Source organism: Schistocerca gregaria, chromosome 5, assembly GCF_023897955.1.
Source record: "Schistocerca gregaria isolate iqSchGreg1 chromosome 5, iqSchGreg1.2, whole genome shotgun sequence".
In the NCBI taxonomy this organism is placed as follows: Eukaryota; Metazoa; Arthropoda; class Insecta; order Orthoptera; family Acrididae; genus Schistocerca; species Schistocerca gregaria.
The window spans coordinates 667,970,194-667,986,434 of NC_064924.1; positions in this window are offsets into that span (position 1 = coordinate 667,970,194).

The following is a 16,241-nucleotide window of genomic DNA, read 5'->3' on the forward strand; positions in this document are numbered from 1 at the left end:
CTAACCGATTAAAGCCACTAATCAGATTTTTAAAAATTGTATTTGTAAATCATTGCACTTTTGTCGTAATTCTTGCATATGCCTGGTGTTTTTAGAAAATAAATCGACATGTTTAAATGCCACAATTTTTCTGTTAGATACCTTCCCGTTAAATTAATTATTCTTTGTGTAAACACCATTTTACGGTCTACAGCACGGGCCATTAAGAATTAGCATTATGCGCTTAAACTGCGCACATCAAATTCACAACTTAGGTCTTAAAGAGGTGGTCTATGATAACTTTCCACGATCGGTGATTTCGCACCTCACATTCACCAGTTATTTTGTCCACATAAACGTAGCAGTGGACTCACTAGTGTAACATTTTTAGCTTGTACAGTCTTCAAATTCTGAGGATAAAGTAATGGGAGATCTATTTGTTCATAGTTTCTTTGTAAATTTCATTTCACTTTTGTTTATGTTCAGTTGACATATACTTGAGAAAACAATCTTTGTCTGAGGATGGCCTATAGAACCGAAAACTGGATCACAATGAATTACAAAATAAATTTTGTTGCAGAACATCAACACGATGTATTTCAGTTTTTAACATGTGGCATATTAATTCCGTGCCAGGTCTGTGTGTGTAAGTGCCTGCTGAGTCCGCCAGAAGCAGTACCCGAGGGAAAGTGGTGCTCTTCTGCTTGCAGTTTTACGCCGGACTTTCCCTAATCCTCCAAAATGGATTTCGGCTGGAGCCTACACGGCTGGCGTCGTGGGTCTTGATTTCTCATGATGGTCAACGTTTTCCAACGACTGTCGCAGAAAAAGTTCTAGTGATATTGCAAGGAAGCAGCACCTTTCAGCAAGTACTACGAGTGTTACCGGATAATGGCCATGTGGAGTGCCTCCCTTTGCTCAGGAGGCAGATTGACCGAAAGGTGTGCACGTTAAGGTAATTTGGTGGAGCTGTTTTGTAGCTCGCGAGGTCGCACCTCTCGTGTGGCCGGGAGCGGAAGCGCAGGCCCTGTGGAGCGAAGCTGAATTTTCGCAAGTGTGGCGTGGATGAAGTCGGTAGCATACGTTCCTCACTGGCTGTGGCTGTACAGGTACGAGCAGCCGGTAGTGGCTCGCTTTCGCGCCTTCCTTTTCATGTATTTTGTGACTAAAGCCCTTCTGGCCTGTTAATTATTTTATATGTGACATGTAACTACTGCTTCTGTCTTTTATTGTTAGTCAGTACTTACACTTTTTATATAAAAAAATCTCTTTCGTATATATTTGTAACTATGTTATAGGCCATTTTAATTGTTTTAATTCTGATAAAGGCACTCTTCTGAGTGCTGAAAACTGTTCAATGAGACTAAAAGTAATCGTGACCGAGGGCTCATTTGTTTTAGTTTTGATTTAGAAACGGTGACTTAACCAAGCAACCATATTTAAAGCTTTGTTTCTTTTTTTCGCGAAGACTAAGACTTTTAGATAGTTCAACGTAAGGCCTCACACTTGCTATTATTTCTCATATCATGTAACGATATAGTGAGCTGATATGACAGCATGTAGACTTGTGGGTTATTCACTTTAATCTCAATACTGTTTTGTAACAGGCAGCATAAAAGCAAGATATCAAAGCTGTTCTTAGATGGCTGCTAGACTTGCTGCCGGTGAGTTCGAGTCTCTGTCCGGCACACAGTTTTAACCTGCCAGGAAGTCTCGTATTAGCGCACACTCCGCTGCACAGTCAATCTCTCATTCTTGTTGCCGGTGCGTTAGAATAATACGCAACTATTACGTAATTGTTTCTGGAACTCAAATGGGAATCCCTGTAGGGAAGGCTAGGAGATTTTCGAGGAATGCTACTGAGAAAAGCTGACTGCAGAACGATTCTACTGCCGCCAACATACATTTCACATAGGGCCACGAGGATAAGATACGAGCAATTAGGCCTCGAACGGAGGCGCGTAAATAGTCGCTTTTCCCTCGCTCTACCTGCAAGTGGAACAGGAAAGGGAATGAGTAGTAGTGGCACAGAGTACCCTCCATCACGCACCCTACTGTAGTTGTAGGTAATTTCGGTATTTCGCCTTCTTTTTCAGATAGCTCCTTTTGTGTAGAATAAAACCTTAAAACACACTACAAAGTAACTGATATCTTGCGGTACATTTGGTAGGCCCTACATATACCGTTTATGATATTACCCACAAATCGATGCAATTACATATATTGCTACAAGAACAAAATATCTTATCGGATCTTGGTTCTATTGGAACGTCCCTGTGACATGGCACGACTTGTGCAGCTCACCATCTGCTTCATAGAAACCTGCATCTTAAACATCCTGTCATATACCTCCTGTCTGTCTACAACATTCGTTTAAAAAATTCGGCGGATCACTCTTTCCAGGTCTGTATCCTGTCTTGTGGTGTCCACTGTTTTCATGTCTGTCTACAACATTCGTTTAAAAAATTGAGCGGATCACTCTTTCCAGGTCTGTATCCTGTCTTGTGGTGTCCACTGTTTTCATGATTCGACAGTTTTTATTTCATTTTAAATTTGTGGCTGGATGCTCTCCCTCTTCATCGCAGCACTCAGCTGACTTAAAGGTCGGAAGTCGGGTTTGTCATCTGTCTGTCAATTGTATAAACTTTATTTTGTTGTATGTTACCATACCAGTGTCTGTGAATCGAATCTTCTCAGGCGAAGATTGGGGACCAGCCCAACATTTGCCCAAAAGACTGTGGAAGATGGCATAAAACCACACCCACGTAAAACTGGCATTGTCATAATAGTTACGTTTTTATACTTCATTCTTCAAAATATGTCCTTCACCTCACCACGTACCCAACAGAGTGGTCATACGATAGTTTTTACACTTATGCGATATTGTATTTTGAAATCCCATTCGGATATTCCACCCTAACATGTTGCTTGTTTTGGATCGTCCACAGCCATTTTCATCTCAGGTAAAAAAAAAAAAAAAAAGGTAAGTGTCTAGTGACGATCTGGGTGAATGGGATGGACGTGAGAGAACTATTACTTCTTCCAACAACAAACTATGTCCTTGTTAATTCCGTACACCAAGTTTCGCTGTGGAGCACTAAACACAATGTACGTTGGAAAACACCAACAGCATACTTTTCGCACTAAATTTGGCTCTCACAGCTCTGCTTTTCGGAAAGTAGGTGTGGCTACAGAGGTGAGTGTGGCCTTTACGCTGTGCAGATAGACATATTGTACAGGGATCTTACTAACACTTCTTTTTGCGTTGCCTCTGATGATTTATTTCAGAAAAAGTATCTTTGGAATCACGAGTTCCTTTAGCGTGTCATTGGATTTACTCACTCATATTGTTTCTCAATGGTGGGGAAACTAGGAAAAAATGTTGATAGACTATTTACTTGCCCATTTTCTCTGTAACGATGGTGTCAAAGCTTCAGATACCCAAGCTTAACTCTTCAGCTGACATTCACATCATCTTTTATGAAACGCGCTACACACGGCGTGTACCTCATCAGTTCTGACTGCCCATGTACGTACGGTTTCCTTGTGACTCCCGTCCATCTTGAAATCTGCACAGAGCGACTTCCCTCGTATTCGCATGGCATGTAGTCACAAGTTTCTGCCGAGTATGTTCTTAAAATACTGCAAAACTACACCTCTGTGCATTACTCTATCATCAATATCGTAACAAATACATACCGAAACGCGTTTCAATGATAATCACCGCGGGAATAACAAGCTTTTAACCAAATTAAACTGTCGGTGTATTCAGAGAGCCTGGGAGTACGTACTGTCAGCACATGCAAAGAGTGCGTGTAACTAGCAAGACTACAAAAATAACTACACTACTGGCCGTTAAAAGTGCCACGCCAAGAAGCAATGCAGATGATAAGCGGGTATTCATTGGAAAAATATATTATACTAGAACTGACAGGTGATTAAATTTTCACGCAATTTGGGTGCATAGATCCTGAGAAATCAGTACCCAGAACAACCACCTCTCGCCGTAATAACGGCCTTGATACGCCTGATCATTGAGTCAGACAGAGCTTCGATGCCGTGTACAGGTACAGCTGCCCATGCAGCTTCAACACGATACCATAGTTCATCAAGAGTACTGACTGGCGTATTGTGACGAGCCAGTTGCTCTGCCACCATTGACCAGACGTTTTCAATTGGTGAGAGAACTGGAGAATGTGCTGGCCAGGGCAGCAGTCGAACATTTTCTGTATCCAGAAAGGCCCGTACAAGAACTGCAACATGCGGTCGTGCATTATCCTGCTGAAATGTAGGGTTTCGCAGGGATCGAATGAAGGGTAGAGCCACGGGTCGTAACACATCTGAAATGTAACGTCCACTCTTCAAAGTAACGTGAATGCGAACGAGAAGTCACCGAGACGTGTAAACAATGGCACGGGTGATACGCCAGTATGGCGATGACGAATACACGCTTCCAATGTGCGTTCACCGCGATGTCGCCAAACACGGATGCGACCATAATGATGCAGAAAACAGAACTTTGATTCATCCGAAAAAATGACGTTTTGCCGTTCGTGCACCCAGGTTCGTCGTTGAGTACACCATCGCAGGCGTTCCTGTCTGTGATGCAGCGTTAAGGGTAGCTGCAGCTATGGTCTCCGAGCTGATATTCCATGCTGCTGCAAACGACGTCGAACTGTTCGTGCAAATGGTTGTTGTCCTGTAAACGTCCCCATCTGTTGACCCAGGGATCGAGACGTGGCTGCACGAACCGTTACAGCCATGCGGATACGATGCCTGTCATATCGACTGCTAGTGATACGAGGCCGTTGGGATCCAGCACGGCGTTCCGTATTACCCTCCTGAACCCAACGATTCCATATTCTGCAAACATTCAGTGGATCTCGAACAACGCAAGCAGCAATGTCGCGATACGATAAACCGCAATCGCGATAGGCTACAATCCGACCTTTATCAAAGTCGGAAACGTGATGGTACGCTTTTCTCCACCTTACACAAGGCATCACCACAATGTTTCATCAGGCAACGCCGTCAACTCCTGTTTGTATATGAGAAATCCGTTAAAAACTTTCTTCATGTCAGCACGTTGTAGGTGTCGCCAACCTTGTGTGAATGCTCTGAAAAGCCAATCATATACATATCACTGCATCTTCTTCCTGTCAGTTAAATTTCGCGTCTGTAGCACGTCAGCTGCGTGGTGTAGCAATTTTAATGGCCAGTAGTGTATATACCTCTGTATGCGACAAAAATTTCAACTTGATACGTCTAATCGTTCTTGGCAAAAAGGGTTTTTAATAGTCGGTCATACAACAAAGTGATCCTGTAGCGGTTCTGCTTTTACCGACGTGAGGTACAGAATTCAAAAAGACGACGCAGAATTTTAATATCGGTGCCAGCTGACTGAACTGTATTGAATACTACAAGCTACGAACGGCATGTCTGTGAGTACAGAAATAAGATGAAAAAGGAGAGAAATCAGGTTAATCTCAGAAATACAGTATTGTTCGACGGATAATTTGTCAAAGAGTCAACCTCTGACAACACACTAAAGTGAATGGATACACGTCAGCAGTAATACAAAATCTGTCTGGAACAAGCGCAACGAACATATTGCGACTGCAGTGGAATAAACGCTGCGTAACAGTGTGACATAAAAAGTAATGTGGGTGTTAACGTAAGAGGACCATTTTTATTTTATGGAAGAGTAATTTGATGTAAGCTGTGAAGCGGGAGGAGACATAAAAGACATCATAAAGACAAATGAAATCGGTGTAGCAAAATGGAACCGTTGTTCTCAAATCGTTTTCTCTTGTAAGTAAACGATTGGTGACAAAATTTTGGAATCACTTCTGTAGAAAAGAGAGAACAGTGATAAAAGTATAGCACTTCATGCAACGCGAAGGGCAAAGCGTCTGAAGGGAAGCAAGCACACGGGCTATATTAGAAACTGGGAGAAGACGAAGACGTCTTTCAGGTGGACAAGTGGTTCAAAAGCATAACATATAGAACAGTTGTAGTGTTTGTGCTGGGTATGAATTATTGCTCTCCTTCAACACAGTGATTGGCTACTGTGAGGTAAGTAGGTCTTCATCTGAAAGCCATAGTTTTCATTGAATGTCAGAGGAAATAATATTTTCCTATAAATCAGATCAAAGGTACTTAGGGTACAGTGGAGTTCAGTAGTGAATTTTCCAGTTCAATGGCAGCGAAAAATTCCACAGAAACGTTTTGCATTCTTCTTTCACATTGCATTATTGTTGTAACTGTTGTGATCTTCCGTCCGATGACCAGTTTGATGCAGCTCTCCACGTTAACCTATCCTGTGCAACCCTCTTCATCTCCGATTAGCTACTGCAACCAACATCTCTTTGAACCTGTTAATTGTATTCATCTCTTGATATCACTCTACAATTCCCCCCCCCCCCCCCCCCCCCCCACTGACTCCACTTCCCACACACACTTCCCTCCAACACTAAATTGATGATGTCTTGATGTCTAAGAACGTGTCCTATCAATTGATCCCTTCTATTAGTCAAGTTGTGCCACTAATTTCTCTCCAGCTCTGTTCACTATTTTCTCATTACTTACATGATCTGCTCATCTAATCCTTAACATTTCAAACACTTCTATTCTCTTCTTGTCTTATTGTCTACCTTTCGCCTCCTTACGAGGCCAAGCTCATGACAAATACCTGCAGAAAAAATTTCGTAGCACTTAAAACTATATTAGATATTAACAAATTTATTTTCTTCAAAATCTCTTTTATTGCCATTGCCATTCCACATTTTATATCATCTCTATTTTCACCATCATCATTTATTTTACTGCCCAAAGAGCTAAACTCATCTACCACTTTTAGTGACCCTGATTTAGTTTGACTACATTGCATTATCATTGATGTTCATCTAGTATACTTTTTGAAGATACTGTCCATTACATTCGATTGCTCTTCAGACTCCTCTGCTGTCTCTTACTGAATTAAAATATCATCAGCAAATCTCAAAGTTTATACTTCTTCTCCCTGAACTTTAATTTCTACTATCAATTTATTTGTGACTTCCTTTCCTGCTTGCTCAGTGTACAGACTGTATAACATCGGGGGTAGGCTGCGGCCCTGCCTCATTCCCTTCTCAACGTCTTCCCTTTCATGCCTTCGACTATTACTACTCCCATCTGCTTTGCAAACACCGTTTCACTCCCTGTATTTTGCCCCTGTTACCTTCAGAATTTAAACAATGTATTCCAGTCAAAACTATCAAAAGCTTTGTCTAAATCCACAAAAGCTGTAAGGGGATGTTAGCCTTTTCTTAACCTGTCTTGTAGGTTAAACTGTAGGGTCCGTACTGCCTCGTGTGTTCCGACATTTCTCCAGAATTCAAGCTGATCTTCCCCGAGATCGGCTACTACCAAATTTTCCATTCGTCTCCTGTAAAGAATTCGTGTTAGTATTTTGCAACCAATAGTTACTAAACTGGTAGTTCGGTAATTCGTCTCGCACAACAAGTGAATCAGTTTTGTCGTGGCTTCTATCTCAAGAATGTGAGCAGTTCTGGAGGAATGTTGTCCACTCCAGGAAACTTATTTTGACTTAGGTATTTCAGGTCTTTGTCAAATTCATCTCGCAATATTAGTCTCGTATCTCATCCTCATCTACTTTCTCCTCTCTTTCTATAATATTGCCTTGAAGTTCGTTTCTCTTCTGTAGACTATCTATGTACTTCCCCCATCTTTCAGCTTTCCTCTCTTTGTCTACTACTGGTTTTCTATCTGAGCTCTTAATATGCACACAGCTGTTCCCTTTTTCTCCAAAGACCTCTTTAATTTTCCTATAGGCGGTATCTAATTTTCTGCTACTGTTAAGTGCTTCTATATCCTTACAATTGCTGCTAAGCCATTTTTCACTATCTGTCTGTCGTATTTTTTAGACCTTTGTATTCCCTTTCGCATGCTTCATTTGCTGCACTTTTATGTTTTCTCATTTCACCAATTAAATTCAATATTTTCTCTTTTCATTAATCAGATTCAATATCTCCTGTGATATCCAAGAATTTATACTGAGTCTTGTCTTTTTACCTATCTGATCATTTGTTGCCTTCACTATCTCTCGAAGCTGCCGATGCACCTTTTGCTGTAGAAAAATCGTTGCCTAATGCTCCTTATAAAACTTTCAGCAATCTCTGGTTGATTCACTTACCCTGGTCCCATCTTCCTAATTTTACACCTTTTTGCACTTTCTTCAGTTTTAACCAGCAGCTTATAACCACAAATTATGGTCAGAGTCGATATCTGCCCTGGAATGCCTTACAGTTTAAATCTGCTTCTGAAATCCCTGATTTACCACTATAGAATCAATCCGAAACCTTCCGGTGACTCCAGATCTCTTCCACATTAACAGCCTTCCGATTATAGCATACATTTTCTAGTTATTATCCAATTACAGAACATCAGGTTTTTTGAGTTCAGTTCATTGCACTGACTCCGAAGACTCATAGTGTGACAGTCACTTAATGAATGCGATACGTAAAACACATTACAACGAGACTGAGTTTTTCCATTAATACGGTATTTCATCTCTTGTGAATAGTAGTGTGATCACAAGTAGAGTGTCAGAATTGACAGGACATGTTGGGCTACCGGAACCGTGCGACTGCTACGGTCGCAGGTTCCAATCCTGCCTCGGGCATGGATATGTGTGATGTCCTTAGGTTAGTTAGGTTTAAGTACTTCTAAGTTCTAGGGGACTGATGACCACCGGAGTTGAGTCCCATAGTGCTCAGAACCATTTGAACCACGCTGGGCTAATAAACTGGGGCCCCGTACGAAGATAACCTAGTAGATTTCCTTTCTCTTTCTTTTTCCTTTTTTTTTTTTTTTTACTTTGTAGTTATTTCCAGACTAAGGGTGAATGTATTCACTAACGGGTATATCTGATTAATAAAAGCGGCTGAAGACCGAAGTACTTAAATATTATGAAAAATTACTTTTTTCAAAGTACTTTTGAAGAAAATAAACCAGTGAATAATTCCATAGTCAAATGAAAAGGTGTGAATGGAAAAACCTGAACTTCAAGCCCAGCCGCGTTTCATGCATGGAGTAAAACTACACTACTGGCCATTAAAACTGCTACACCAAGAAAAATGCAGATGATAAACGGGTATTCATTGGACAAATGTATTATACCAGAACTGACATGTGATTACATTTTCACGCCATTTGGGTGCATAGATCCTGAGAAATAAGTACCCAGAACAACCACCTCTGGCCGTAAATCAGTGACTGGCGTATTGTGACGAGCCAGTTGCTCGGCCACAATTGACCAGGCGCTTTCAGTTGAGAGATCTGGAGAATGTGCTGGCCACGGCAGCAGTCGAACATTTTCTGTATCCAGAAAGGCCCGTACAGGACCTGCAACATGCGGTCGTGCATTATCCTGTTGAAATGTAGGATTTCGCATGGATCGGATGAAGGGTAGAGCCACGGGTCGTAATACATCTCAAATGTAACGTCCACTGTTCAAAGTGCCATCAATGCGAACAAGAGGTGACCGAGACGTGTAACCAATGGCACCCCATACCATCACGCCAGGTGATACGCCAGTATGGCCATGACGAATACACGCTTCCAATGTGCGTTCACCGCGATGTCGCCAAACACGGATGCGACCATCATGATGCTGTAAACAGAACCTGGATTCATCCGAGAAAAATGACGTTTTGCCATTCGTGCACCCAGGTTCGTCGTTGAGTACACCATCGCAGGCGCTCCTGTCTGTGATGCAGCGTCAATGGTAACCTCAGCCACGGTCTCCGAGCTGCTGCAAACGTCGTCGAACTGTTCGTGCAGATGGTTGTTGTCTTGCAAACGTCCCCATCTGTTGATTCAGGGACCGAGACGTGGCTGTACGATCCGTTACAGCCATGCGGATAAGAGGCCTGTCATCTCGACTGCTCGTGATACGAGGCCGTTGGGATCCAGCACGGCGTTCCGTATTACCCTCCTGAACCCACCGATTCCATATTCTGCTAACAGTCATTGGATCTCGACCAATGAAAGCAGCAATGTCGCGATACGATAAACCACAATCGCGATAGGCTACAATCCGACCTTTATCAAAGTACGAAACGTGATGGTGCGCAATTCTCCTCCTTACACGAGGCATCACAACAACGTTTCACCAGGTAACGCCAGTCAACTGCTGTTTGTGTATGAGAAATCGGGTGGAAACTTTCATCATATTAGCACGTCGTAGGTGTCGCCACCGGCGCCAACCCTGTGTGAATGCTCTGAAAAGCTAATCATTTGCATATCACAGCATCTTCTTCCTGTCGGTTAAATTTCGCGTCTGTAGCACGTGATCTTCGTGGTGTAGCAATTTTAATGACCAGTAGTGTATTTTGAAAGATGCGTAAAATTCACTTTCTGGTCCTTGATTCCTGCGACGTTTGAGGCCGAGAATATAATGAGAAACGGCACGCTGCTCTTGGTAATATCTAATGAGTGAAACAGTTTATTAAGTATCAGAGTCACATCTAAGTAATACATGCAGCTAATTTCATCCACCGACGCTAACGCACGCCTACTGGTTTACATTATTCCGCATACGTCATTCCGCACCCGCCTATACCGTTTCGCTGCTGGTCTCGAATTAAGGGACAGACTGGTTCGAGAACGAGCTCTACACACAGTTCACAAATTCCCTCAACACGATTTATGTGACATTTGGCAGGCCTACAGTTTTAATCATCATCTCCAAAAAATCAAGCTGCGGCCATGAAGTTTGGTGGTGGTCTTTGTTCTCCTCTGCATATTCACTCCTGAGTGCGCCGCATACGATGGATGACATATCGTAGATCTTGGTCGTAAGAGACTGCTAGACTGCTTCTCACTGTACAGGAAGCGTTCCACCTGGAAAGTGACCGCTTCCTCGTTCTGGAAATGCATTTCATGCAGTGGTTGCTTCATTCGAGGAAAGAGGAATAAGTCGCTAGATGCCATATCAGGAGGTGGCGGGAGTCGAGGAAGAAACCTACAGACCAAAAATCAGCGTGTGTCATTGTCCTGCACTGGGGCGTTGTCTCAGTTCAAAATTACCTCCTTAGACAGCTTTCTGCAACATTCCGTCGTCACAGCCTTCCGTAATCTCGTCAGGAGATTTCGGTAGTATGCTCCTGTGAAGGTTTGCCCTTTGCGAGCATAATCTGTTTGCACCCCACTATGGCAGTCCCGAAAACAAAAACTCTCAGCAGCACTTCGCTGGGTTTTCGCCTTTTTCGGAGACAGTAAATCCATGTTTACTAAACAACTGCAAGGTAGGCATGATAGCGTGGAATAACTGAATAGAATCGTTCTACAAATATGACTACTTCTCCATCAACAACCCTTGATAAATACACACGGATCTCAATAAGATGAAGCATAAACAAAACGATACAGTGTGAAGTTATCGTATTAGAAGTGTGTAACTGTTAGATTACATGTACTCGCAGAGCTGTTTAAAGGTACAACCAAAAAACGGATAAAATATCAGAGATCGGTGAATAAATAAAAGTTGGTGTAACTGTTTCACATGCAGGGCAATTAGAAGTCTGCAGCTAAAGATAGGATTCCCAATTAATTACTAAAGTATGGACAATATCCACTAACTGAACTACTAACCAAGTAAGCTAACAATGTTTGAACTTGTAATAAAATTCAAAATGAATGGAGAAGTAGTATCACTGTCCTCATGTAAAAAACAAGGAGATAAGAAAGACCTGACCAATTTTTGAGGGATAAATCCCCTAAGTTCAGCTCTTAATAAAAATAATAGGAAGTGGAATAAAGAAACATTAAAACCCCTACAGAGGAGCAGTACGGCTTCAGATGCGATAGGCCTTGCACAGATGCATCTTTCATTCTTAGACAGATGGCAGGGAAGTCCATTGAATACAACAAGCCAGCTTATCTTTGTTATATCGACTTATAGAAGGTTTTCGGTAGGTTTCAGTTAACAGATGTAGTACATCAGGTCTAAAGGCATGGCCCTCCTCCCGATTTAATAAAAACAATCGAAGACATTTATTTCAACAACTACGCCTATGCGAAAATTGATTTCAGGTTAATTAGCTGTACAACAGTTAATACTGGTGTTACACAAGGTGACTCTCCAGCCCGCTACTTTTTAAGATGGTCATGGATGCAGTGATAAATATGGCTTGACTGGTGCTGGTTATAGACTAGGGCAAGAAGACATAAATATCATTTGTTATGCTGATGATGCAGTTCTACTAATCCAAGTGTAGACACCATGCATAAACGTTTATATTAACATTTAATGTGGGAACCAAAAATTTGAATATGGTCATAGACAATAACAAAATTGAAAGGTAGGAGCGATATATGTGGCGTCAAATAGATGCAAACTGGAAGCAGATAGAAATTGTTCAACAGGTACTGGCATTTTAACCTTGATATGGAATTGTCCAGTAGTGTAAATGTCGTAAAGGAGATTGGACAATAAGTAGTAAAAGTAAACAAAGTGGCAGGGTGTTTGAATCATGCAGTTCTGAAAAATAAAAAATAAAAACTAGGAAAATATTCAAATGCAAGAATACAGGGTGTATAACAATTAATGGCGTAATGACACACAGTTGAAAGTACACCATACTAGAAGCAAAAAAAGTCTACGTAAACATAGGGTCGAAAATGCACACCTTAAGAGCTACGAGTCATTTTTCGATAGGGTAAAGCAAATCTCTTCCACTGCAAGCCCTTTCCTTTCTATATTTCGGAAAGTCGCAGTATGGAACAAAAGAAGAAAAAAAGTCTAGTCAACATGTGCTCTAAAATGCATACGTTAAGGGCCATGAGCACTTTTTCCTCTTCACTACTTTGAAACATAACTCTTCCAATAGCACGTGCTCATAGCTCTTACGGTACGCATTTTAGAGCGAATCTTTACTGGACATTTTTTCTTGTTTTGGTCCGTACTGCCACTTCCAAAAATATGGAAAGCAAACTGCTTGCAGTAGAGAAGATTTGTTTCACAGTATCGAAGATGAAAAATGGCTCATAGCTCGTAAGGTATGCATTTTCGACCCTATGTTTATCGAGACTTTCTTGCTCCTAGTATCGTATACTTTCAGCTGTATGGGTTTGCGCCATTAATTATGATACACCCTATATAGAAAACAATAGTGACACCTATGACGACATACACAGCTGCGACAAGACCTGAAACATCGGAGACTACGAGAGTTTTGGAAACGATGGAAATGAAAATTCCGCGTAGTACTTCAGGGAAGCCGGCCTGAGTGGCCGAGCGGTTGTAGGCGCTACAGTCTGGAACCGCGCGACCGCTACCGTCGCAGGTTCGAACCCTGCCTCGGGCATAGATGTGTGTGATGTCCTTAGGTTAGTTAGGTTTGAGTAGTTCTAAGTTCTAGGGAACTGATGACCTCAGAAGTTAAATCCCATACTGCTCAGAGCCTTTTGAACCATTTGAACTTCAGGGAAGGCACTGAGAGATAGAGTCAAAAGTGAAAACATTAGAAAAGAATGTAAATTGCAACCATTAGTGAATGGGTAGATAAAAGAAAACATGAATGAAACGAATATATAGAGAGGATGGGTGAACAGGACACTGTGAGAATTTTAATAAATCAGCCAGTAAAAGAAACACATGCAGACCAAGAAAGAGATAGAGTGACAACTTCGAGATATACTGCGACGCACTGGAGGAAACAGGTATAGCCTGGGCAAAATGGAGGAGGAGGAAGAAGAAGACGTAGATTATGTATGATCCAGTGTTGTTATTGTTGTTGTGGTCTTCAGTCCTGAGACTGGTTTGATGCAGCTCTCCATGCTACTCTATCCTGTGCAAGCTTCTTCGTCTCCCAGTACTTACTGCAACCTACATCCTTCTGAATTTCCTTAGTGTATTCATCTCGTGGTCTCCCATTACGATTTTTACCATCCACGCTGCCCTCCAATGCTAAATTTGTGATCCCTTGATGCCTCAGGACATGTCCTACCAACCTGTCCCTTCTTCTTGTCAAGTTGTGCCACACACTCCTCTTCTCCCCAATTCTATTCAATACCTCCTCTTTAGTTATGTGATCTACGCATCTAATCTTCAGTATTATTCTGTAGCACCACATTTCGAAAGCTTCTCTTCTCTTTTCGTCCAAAATATTTATCGTTCATGTTTCAATCGAATGTACTAATTTAGAAACAAAGATACCAAGGGTTCTAGAATATTAAAGTAGAATAAACTGAGTAGCGAAAGAAAGTGTTGCAAGACTGAGAAAAGAGAATATATTTAAGGACTAGAACTTAATGGAGGCACAGCAGTTTCTATTAACTGTTCTCTTCAACCGCATACAAAAGTCTGAAGCGTTGGTTGGCCTCGAAGTTCGGCACGTGTCTCGTGCAGTCAACGTCTGAGGCAGGATTCCACTTCTGCGTTTCGTACTGTAGGACAGAAGAGCGCAGTGGAATTTTCCGCAGCGTCCTCCAGGATTCCGCTTTCGTTTCTGTGCCTCTGAGAGGGGGACCGGAGCCCGGGGTGCCAGCCAGCTCGTTAATTACCACTCGCGCGTTAATGAGGCCCCCGCCGCCGCTCCTCGGAGACGCGTTCTTTCCCCGCCTGGAAGCGGAGCGGACACGGAGCACGGCGACGCCAAGTGGCTGGCGCGCGCCCGGAATCGCATCGCCGCGACGCCTCGCGCTGGACGCCACTCCCCTCTAGGGCCGCCGCGACGTGACGACCACCGAGAAAAATGAGGCTAAGTCCGCCTTCCACTCGGCTTGCGTTATACCGCACAGGCACTCTAGGCTGATGGTCGTCTCTCAGGCCACACTACACACACCCACGGGCGCACCTACTCTCCCGCTCGCCGTTCATCTTCGTAAAGGTCAGCAGTCAACACGGGGCTTGTGACCTGTACCGCAAGTGTCCTCTTCAGACAGGGCTCACACATGGAATTTACACTAGGCAGTCGTAAGCTTATCTACGTCTACGTGGAACAGCTGCTAGCATGAGTTTCTTAGAAGTACATACCTTAGGGGTTGATATGGGCAAGTCTCCAGGTCCAGATTGTATACCGATTAGGTTCCTTTCAGATTACGCTGATACAATAGCTCCCTACCTAGCAATCATATACAACCGCTCGCTGACCGATAGATCTGTACCTACGGATTGGAAAATTGTGCAGGTCGTACCAGTGTTTAAGAAGGGTAGTAGGAGTAATCCATCGAACTACAGACCTATATCACTGACGTCGGCTTGCAGTAGGGTTTTGGAGCATATACTGCATTCGAACATTATTAATCACCTCGAAGGGAACGATCTATTGATAAGTAATCAGCATGGTTTCAGAAAACGTCGTTCTTGTGCAATGCAGCTAGCTCTTTATTCGCACGAAGTAATGGCCGCTATCGACAGGGGATCTCAAGTTGATTACGTATTTCTAGATTTCCGGAAAATTTTTCACACCGTTCCTCACAAGCGACTTCTAATCAAGCTGCAGGCCTATGGCTTATCGTCTCAGTTGTGCGACTGGATTCGTGATTTCCTGTCAGGAAGGTTGCAGTTCGTAGTAATAGACGGCAAATCATCGAGTAAAACTGAAGTGATATCAGGTGTTCCCCAGGGAAGCGTCCTGGGACCTTTGCTGTTCGTGATCTATATAAATGACGTGGGTGACAATCTGAGCAGTTCTCTTAGGTTGTTCGCAGATGATGCTGTAATTTACCGTCTAGTAAGGTCATCCGAAGACCAGTATCAGTCGCAAAGCGATTTAGAAAAGATTGCTGTATGGTATGGCACGTGTCAGTTGACGCTAAATAACGAAAAGCGTGAGGTCATCCACACGAGTTACAAAAAAAATCCGTTGAAATTCGATTACTCAATAAATAGTACAATTCTCAAGGCTGTCAATTCAACTAAATATCTGGGTGTAAAAATTACGAACAACTTCAGTTGGAAAGACCACATAGATAATATTGTGGGGAAGGCGAGCCAAAGGTTGCGTTTCATTGGCAGGACACTTAGAAGATGCAACAAGTCCACTAAAGAGACAGCTTACACTACACTCGATCGTCCTCTGTTAGAATATTGCTGCCCGGTGTGGGATCCTTACCAGGTGGGATTGACGGAGGACATCGAAAGGGTGCAAAAAAGGGCAGCTCGTTTTGTATTATCACGTAATAGAGGAGAGAGTGTGGCAGATATGATACACTAGTTGGGATGAAAGTCATTAAAGCAAGGACGTTTTTCGTCA